Genomic DNA, 9,217 nt, shown 5'->3' with positions numbered 1-9,217 from the left:
CTAAAATTCATTTTCTTTTCCCGCCTCGCTTCCAGAAAAATAAATAAAAGTGAACACATCACTCATTTAAGACGAGGAATGGAATTTAGGTTGCGTTTTTCTTTCTATTTTTATGATTAGTTAGAATTTTCCTGGGAACGCCGCCAGGAGGGCATTATGGTGAGATAATGTCCTGTATTTAATCAGTGCTGCAATGGCGAACTGCGCTGGGTGGGGAGAGGCAAGCTAACGCATCCTTCTGTCCTGTTTCTGTTTGCAGGAGCCGGCCGTGTCACCCAAGATGAGGATGAGACTGACAAGCAGCACAGCTTCAGGCTTGAGTGACAGCCCACGAGTGGACAGGGCACAGCCGTGACGCCAGCTCTGCTTGCAGGACCCGGAGGCTGCCAAAGAAGCTGAAAGAGCAGGGGCCCCCACACTGACCCAGGTGGCCAGCTGGGGTTCTGCAGCCCCTGGACTCTGTTGGCATCTTCCTCCTCACCATTCAGACATCTCCTGGCCGGAGCTCCCATCTGGCTGTCACATGTGCGTCTCTCCTCGCTTTGCAACTTGAGCACCATGTGCCAGGGGACACTCAAGGCCCTTATGTGAACCTGGAGATCAGCACCAGGTAGGAACTGATGACTTTCTTCTCTCTGTGAGCCTGGGCCGCTCAGCATTTCTCCCGGAAAAGCCTGCACTGCAGGCAAGAGCAGGCAGTGTGCAGTTTTCTGAGTTGATCGTGTTGGAACAGCTGTTGGATCCCTGGCTGGCTAGGGAAGGATTCCTGGTGCTAAACAAGGAAAGGCCTCCTGGGAGAGGTGTCTGGGAGGAAAGGAGAACTCAACGGCTCAGGGGAAGAGCAGAAAGGGGAGTTTTTCCTCACCCTGAGAATGGGCACAAGTTGGCCTTTGCAGATAACATGGGTGGCCAGGAAGGCTGGTGCGAGTGGGGCTCCTGGAGCCCTTCCAGATTTTACTGTTGTCCCCCATGCAGCTCAGTGTCTGCCAGAGCCATCTGAGCAGGTGAGGGCTGCAGGGAGCACAGGATGCCCCCAAGCAACCTATAAATAGCAAGGCGAAGACAAACTGTTTATGGCTTAGCCTCATGAAGCCCATATACGTGCTCTCCCAGGGCGCACACAAACAGGCGCAAGCGGGAGCCAGCCCACGTGTGTGTCCCAGGAGCGGGCATCCCAGACATTGTATTCGCGCTTGGCTTCCTTCTATGAAGGCATCCATTGGATGGAACGGTTCGTAGCCAGCCCAGCAAGCCTCATGTGGAGACAGAGCTCGCTTTTTCTTCTTCCTCTTCCTGTTTGCAAGGAGAATGGGGCCTTTCTCTTCTGGCCCCTCGCGCTCCCCAAAGTTGTCTCACAAGGTCATTGCCAGCTGACAGCGCTCCTTTCAGTGCAAGGTTTGGTTGGAAACAATGTTCTGCTTTCTGGGGGGGTAGGAGTAGAGGAAGGGGGAGGAAGGGAGTGTGTGCTGCAGAGTCTCTGGGCCACCCCGAAATGTAAATGGGCTATTATTTCCCTCAATTTCTTCAGGCACCTGGATCTGCATGGTGTTGGCATGCATGTGCACGTATATGCATATATGATCTCTACATGCCAACTGGGCAGAACAAGGGACTAGGGGTTGGAGATGTTCATGTCTGGTTCTAAGCCACTCTCACTGTATGTCCCTGGACGAGTTGTGAAGCCATTTACTCTTCAGGGTCCTGCGTCCCAACTCATCTGTCTGTGAGATGCCTTAGTGGGCAAATGTTCTATGACTGTGACTGCGAAGTGCTTCTCACACAGCCCTGTACAGGACGTCTGGGCTGCCATCAGCACTGATTTCTGAGAGCAGTAAGAGGATGTGCTAAATGCTCTATGGACCATCTGAAACCCTGACTTGGCTGGTTTGCATAAGCAGGAATGGAAAGTAGTAACAAGTAGAAGGGGCCCATTCTTAAAAAATCCTTCCTAGATGTTCTCCGGACTTTTAACTGCACCAATCATGGTTGCCACTGATTTACTATCTGGAAAATCAAGCAGTGCTTTAGAAACTATTTGGGGGATTTCTGAAGGCGGTCCCTATTCTGCAAACCGTTGGGTTGAGGGTCACCGAGCAGGTGACAGTCACTCACTGATACCAAAATGTACTGTTTTGAGTCATGATTATTCATCAGCAAGAAACAGAGAAAGTGGGTAGAATAAGCAGCAGGACTCAGCAAGGCCCAGTGCGTGGGATGCTAGGAGCCTGCTGGCATGGCCACGCAGGCTGGTGTTGGCCAGCACCACAGGAGTATGGCCCACTCGGCACAGCATGCTGGCCTTCTAGGAAGGTAAGTCACTTGCTGGTCCAAGAAAGAGGGATTCCTTGAGGTTCCGCCAAAAAGCACAGCGAGAGCCAGGCCTAATATGGCTGAAGGCCTCAGCCAGCTACTGTGTGGGTCTCCACCAGGTGGGTTTTCCCACGCTCCTGGCCAGTGTGTAATTGCAAAGAGCTGGACACTGTAGTCTGCCTGGTTAGTGGGGTCTTCTTTAACCTCCTTTCCCCTCTTCTCTCCTGTCCCTTTATCTCCTTCATTCCTTCCACAACCTTTTATAAAACATGCTGTCGATGATGAGGGTTGTGCACACAGTTTGAAAGCAACTGGACCCTGAGTTCAAAATACTTCGCATCCCCCCGAAGACTTAAGTGGACAGATAGCCACACATACTCTTTAGGAGAGTTATTGTGATGAACTCAGAGAACATAGAGGAGGAAGAAAGGAAGTTGGCCTAGAGGGACTCCAGGAGGGGAACTGTCAGATTGATGTTGATAGAGAGGGGGCCAAGAAAGGGAGTCACAGGTGGTCTAGCAAGCATCCATAGATGCTTTGTTTACTGTGCGTGGAATTTGAGGAGGAATCGAGGCCAGAGATGAGGTTAGCAGTCACTAGCCTCAAGGCAAGCGCAACTTAAGTTCAGAAATATTTCCTTATCCTTATTTCCAACATTCAGTTCCCCAGGTCTGGACACAACAGCATGTGGACCCTCCAAATTTTGTCATTCATTAACAAAATATCAGAATCATTACTAAAGGGTTCTGGTCAGTCTTGCAGGACAACCTGGAGCCACAGACCCTGAGTCTGCCAGGAGGAGAACCTTATCCACGATATTCACCCTGATTCATGCCAGTCAGTGAAGGGTCAAGACAGTGCAGTCACCCCACTATGATTTAGTGACCATGGAGTCCATGGTGTGACTTGCATTAAACCCTTTGTTTAGTGACACAGCTAGCTTTGCAGGAGCTCAGTTTTCTCCTATTTGACTTCTTGATAAAAAGATGTGCTGGATGAAAGAGAGGCAGGTCTGTGAAGGGGAGACACTCTTCTTGGCTTTGGAGTGGGTGTCTGCAGACACATACCATGTTACATGCAAATGCAGAGGCCTCATGCAACCTTGAGGCCTTCCAGTGAGCCACACCATTCTGTTTCCGACTCCTTCGTACTGCACTGTGCTGCTGGGCCCGGCCATGGATACTGACGTGAGTGATCTCCCTTTCAGGGTCTGAGTAGGGCAGAGACCCTCCAGCAAGCTGCCGGCCCGGCTAGCACTAGAGGGGTGGGAAGGCCAGCCTTCTCGTGATAGTAGCTGCTCCTCTCAGCATTCTGCCCCTGCCATCTCTAACTCCTAGGTCTCATTCATTCATGCACTTCAACACTATAATAATGATTTAAATTCCATTTGGTTACCCAAACCCATGTTCTCACTACCTGCTCTGACCTGTGAGGGTTGTAAAACTTTGTTTGAGAGTAGATTCCCTCTGGGCACAGTGTCCTGCTCATTTCTCCTCTGTCCTTCTCAGTACCTGGATCCAACACTGGCACAGAGAGCATACAAGTGATTGCTCTAATATTCCAGGCTCTATGTAATCCATAAGACAAAAGAAATGAAAATCTTGTATGGCTTACTTACAAACTTTTTTGTCTTTTATGATTTAAAACATTTCCTGGTCTTTGGACCATGTTAAGTTTCACGCTGTGTTTAGAATTTGGTGACACTCAGTTTAGGAAGAGTCCAAAGTGACACGAACAAAGTAATCCTCCCCTCCAAAAGATGAACAAAGGCCACTTGCTTGGAGAGTCCACAGGAGTCTCATCTGTCATGCCCCATTTTTAATTAGAGTTATAATCACCTCTCAGGGGGTGTCTCGAGCTTCATTGATTCCACCAGCTTCCCCATGACATGTAAGACTCATGATGTTTAGGATCTGTCGCCTGGGGGCTTTGGGTGGAAGGAATTCCTCATGCACTCTGAGAGGATGAGGCGTTTCTGAAGTCAACATAGCAAACAGTACCTGTTCTTTCAAAGTTGTCATTCACAGCCTGTGTATGCCCAAGAACACAGCTCGTTAATGCTCCTTATGAGATCATCCTACTGAGGTCTATCTAGCATTGTGATACTATGTTAGGCTGCTGCTGGTGATGGTGGCATCGCAATAGGGCACTAGTTCAAGTCCTGGTTGCTCCACTTCCAACCCAGCTTCCTGCTGCTGTGCCAGGGAAAGCAGAGGAGGATGGACCAAGTTCTTGGATCCCTGCACACATGTGAGAGGCCCAGATGAAGTTCCTGGGTTCAACCCTGGCTATAGTGGCCATCTGAGCGAGTAAACCAGTATATGTATATATCTCTCTTTCTCTCTTTCTCTTCCTGTAATTTGGCCTTCAAAATAAAATAATAAATAAATAATAATATAAAAGAAACCAAAAATATCCCACTGAGCTGCCTTTCTCCATCTGTGGAGAAGAAAACTGTCTTCTGAGAAGACCTCATCAGGATCCTTTGCAGTCAGCTGCTCTGAGAACAGACCTATAGCCATAGAGATCATTCCAGAACATTTTACTTCCAAACCAGTCCTTCACGTCAGGTACTGTGGCTTGGCATCCTTGCTCACAGCAGATCAGCAAATGTCTGATCATGGTTGTTATCTGTGAGTCACCTCCCTCACACAATGGTAATCCTACAGTCTTTAAAACAAAGCAGCATTGCCAGGTATGGGGCTGGAGCTACTGTCCTAGACCAGGAATTCTCAGTAGGAATGCTCTTGATATTTTTCAAATGAAGTTTTGTGTTTTTTTTTTTCATTGAGATTGTTATTTTGAGTAGGTTGATTCTTTATTAATGGAGGAAATCTGCCTTATGCCCTGGATTATATTTATTTGAATCCCTGGTCCTTACCCAAAATGACAACCCCAAAGTATCTCTAAGGACTTCCAGATATTCCTGGGATCAGAAATGGGGGGGCAAAGCTACATGGAATCTAGTGTTCAGGCTTCGTGTAGAACAGACACTTAGGGACCATGTTCAGGAGTTACCTGTCCTCAGAGGTACTGGGGCAGCCAAGAGTTGGAGTGCCAGTGGAGTGCCAGAGCAATGGAAGCACTTGACCGAGAGAGCGAGCCCCTCTTTATCATGAGCCTTTGTAGGGGCTTGTGAGGGGAGTGGTTATACAACAATGCAATACTGCCCCCTCTCAGGTGATAGGTGAGAGTCACAGGTGGGCAGGAGGGAACACCTAGGCAGCTTCCGAGCTCGTGCTCTTGAATTAGCTGCCTAACTCACCACAATACAGCCTGCCAATACTCACTGCAGAATCTACATGAAAATTTGGAGTGGGGTCATGGGAACAGCATATAAAATTTGTTCTTCAAAAAGAGGTTTATAAGTAGGATATTGTGCTAGGTATTCTGAGATATTTAGAGGCATCTGACACACACCCGGGAGGCCCAGAGTTCTTTTTCTTGGCAGTAGAGCCAACAGGTAGCCATCAACTTGCATGATTACAGGTCATGGCCACGCAACCTTCACAGCAAAGGCATCCGGAACAGGGCCATGGGGAAAGGTGAATTCTGCACCCAGTGGCCCAAGGCTTGACCACAGATGCTGGACAGGTGTGTCAATGATGTGACCCAGAGAACATCCCTTTAACTTCTTTCCCAGGGAAACGCAGACGATAAAGGGTAGGTAGGTTTTAGAGAGATGTTTGGTAATATATGGAGGTACTTCCAGAAGTTGTGGAAGACAGAACTGAAAGCATGAATGAGCTTATTTTTAGTATAAAAACTGTTTTTGAAATCCATGCAGTTTTTTTCATAATACGCATTTTCCATGTGTTAAGAGAAAAACGATCTCATGGGAAAGACGATGAACTGTGAATTTGTCTATTAGTATTTAGTTGACTAATTGGTGTCAGTGTAGAGGACAGCGTGTCTGGGGACATCAAAGTTTTCATGTTTCTTTTTTTTTTTTTAAGATTTATTTATTTGAAAGTCAGAGTTACACAGAGTGGGGTTGGCATTGAAGAGTGTTGCGGGTTAAGCCATCACCCATCCCACATAGCTGGTTTGTGTCCTCTCTGCTCCACTCCCAATCCAGCTCCTTGCTACTGCATCTGGAAAAGCATCAGAAGACAGCCCAAGTCCTCTGACCTCTGCTACCATGGGGGAAGTGTGAGCAGAGTTCCAAAACCTTACTTCTGCCTGGTATACTTGTGGCAGATGTGGGCATTTGGAGAGTGAATCAGCAGATGTTTTAAATTTATTTTTATTTGAAAGGCAGAGTTACCACAGACAGAGAAGGAAGGAAGGGGAGAGAGATCAGGAGAAAGAGATCTTTCATCTTCAGATTTACTCCCCAAATGGCCCCAGTGGCCAAAGCTGGGAGCCAGGAACTTCTTCCAGTCTCCCACATGGGTGGGTAAAGGGCCCAAACACTTGGGCCGTCTTTTGCTGCTTTTCCAGGCCGTTAACAGGGAGCTGGATTGTAAGTGGAGTTGCTAAGGCACAAGCCAGTGCTCACATCTGATTTCAGCAATACAGACTCACCCTGCTACTCTGAGGCACCGGCCCCATCTATAATTATAAATATTTTTAAAAATAAAGTTTAAAAATAATGAAATATATCAGTTTGGGCTACTGTATGAAATGTCATAGACTAGGTTACTTTTCCTTCTCACAACTCTGGAAGCTGGCAGGTTCAAGGTCAGGGTGCTTATGGATTTGGTTCCCAGTGAGGGCTCTCTTGGGGGTGGGGCAGGAACATTCAGTGGCTCCCATCAGGCTTTCCTGGCCAGCCAGAAGCAGAGGCCAGGCAGGCTACTCCATGCATGGCAGAAGGGGCAGGCAACAGTAGGAGGCATCCACAAGTGTACTAAGAATAACACAGGAAACATGGAAGAAACCAGAAGCCAGGCCACTGGGGTGGAGAGAGTGGACACCAATAACTGACATTTTTTTCCTTGGGCCATGGCCCTTTAAGAAGAATGTCAGACACGCACCATGCAACAGGAAGGCCAAAGGGACTCAGAACCAGGTCATGTGAAGCCGAGCTGCAGGAAGTGGCAGTTCCTAGCTTTAGAAAGATCAGACAGAGGGAGACAGAACAGGAAAAAGGGCGCCTGCATCAGGAAACTTGCTCTGTGTTGCCCTTGCATGGTGGCACTAGGACTGTGAGCAGCCAAAAAAAGGCAAGGGGGCTCTGCAACACTGGAGTTGCTCAAACATGGCTGGAAAATATGGTTGCATGTTCTCTGGCAGCTTGGGTGGTGACTGGAAACAGTTTGTGCATCAGGCAAGTAGTAGAATCATAGTAGAATCAAAAGAAGTGTTCTTGTTGTTGCTTAACAGAAGGAGGGGCACAAGCATGGGGAGGTTGCAATGTAGAAATGGATCAAAAAAGATGTGAGTTGTAGAGACAGGCAGGTCATGGGGTCTACAGATGGGAGAGGTGAGTAAGTGGAGGATCATGGGATCGAGGAGGGGGGCCTAGATGCATCAGACTTTATGGCCACAAGGGCCAATGCTGGACCAGGCCAAAGCCAGGAGCCAGGACCTTCATCCGAGTCTCCCACCTAGCCATCCAGGGCTGAAGTACTTAGGCCATCTTCCACTGCTTTTCCTGGGTCATTATCAAGGTGCTGAATTAGAAGTGCAGCAGCCAAGCCATGGGCTGGCTTCCATGTGGGATGTCAGTTTTGCAGATGGTGGCTTTACCTAATATGGCACAACACCAGCCCCACAAAATCTTTTGCTGAAAAGTAAGAAGCTAAGGGCTGGTGAGGGTTGAGGAGTGTGGAAAAGGTGTGGAGTCATGGGCTTGGGGAGTTTGTTGAAAAATCAGCAGTCACTTATGATAGGCTGTTGCTTTGGGGACTTTGTTTAAAAGGGAATGTAAATTCCAGGCTCAAGGAGGTGAGTAATCATAGGATCAGGCTGTGAGCGCTCAATGTTCCGTAAGTGGCTGCAGTATCCCAGGCTGGAACAAGCTGAAGCCAGGATCTAGGAACTCCATCTTTGCTTTTCCTGGCACATTAGCAGGGAGCTGGATTGGAAATGGAGCAGCCAACAGCTGAATCATGGTTCTAATATTGGAGAATGATGCCAAAGGTGACAGCTTAATCTGCTGTGCTAGGATGGTAGCCCCTGTAATTTATGTTAAGAGAGATACACTGAAATTTTTCATATATTTTCTTCCTTTTTTTTTTCCTCATTTACTCCCAGCACATGTTAACTATGTTTGTGGGAAATAATGGCGTTGGCCTGCATTAGTTTCACTCTGTTGACCCAACGTGACCCCTCCTTGAACCTATTTAACTCTGAAATCTCTTCAGATCATTCCTAAGTCCATGGGAGATCTCTGAAAACAGGCTTGTGTCAGTAGAGATTGCTTGCTTCCTCATTTTTGCACAATCTTTAAATATAATTTAAACGCCAGTAAAAATATCTTCAACTTTTTCAACTAAATTTTTCTGATGGATACAGTTGATTGCAAGGGTATCTACAATTAAAGGCTAAAAGAGGAGAGTCATTTTGTTAAGAACTTGGTCAAGGGCCCAGCAAGATAACCTAGTAGTAAATGTTCACCGTGCATGTGCTGGGTTCCATGTGGGTACTGGTTTGAGTTCTGACTGCCCACTTCGCATTTAGCTCCCTGCTTGTGGCCTGTGAAAGCAGTCGAGCATGGCCCAAAGCCTTGGGACCCTGCACCCTCATGGGAGACCTGAAAGAAGCTCCTGGTTTGGGATTGGCTCAGCTCTGGCTGCTGCAGCCACTTGCTGAGTGAATCAGCTGATGAAAGATCTTTCTTTCTGTCTCTCCTTCTCTCTGTACATCTGACTTTCCAATAAAAATAAATAAATCTTTAAAAAACTTTGGGAGGAATATTTGGCACAGCTGTTGAGATTGTGCTAGGACACATAGCCCCTGT

The 9,217-nt window shown here is 47.6% G+C and overlaps 1 protein-coding gene across 1 annotated transcript in view; it reads left to right on the top strand.

The window, feature by feature from the left end:
* The first annotated feature begins 263 nt into the window (after positions 1-263).
* Positions 264-9,217, top strand: part of ZFHX3 (zinc finger homeobox 3) — a 258,118-nt gene continuing 249,164 nt past the window's right edge. The window contains exon 1 of the mRNA XM_040982429.1: positions 264-610. The gene's annotated coding sequence lies outside the window, so the exon portion shown is untranslated. The remainder of the gene's footprint in view (positions 611-9,217) is intronic.

This window comes from Ochotona curzoniae, unplaced genomic scaffold (assembly GCF_017591425.1).
Source record: "Ochotona curzoniae isolate NIBS_2020 unplaced genomic scaffold, NIBS_Ocur_1.0 contig_3622, whole genome shotgun sequence".
NCBI classification, from domain to species: domain Eukaryota; kingdom Metazoa; phylum Chordata; class Mammalia; order Lagomorpha; family Ochotonidae; genus Ochotona; species Ochotona curzoniae.
This window is presented reverse-complemented; position numbering and strand designations above follow the sequence as displayed.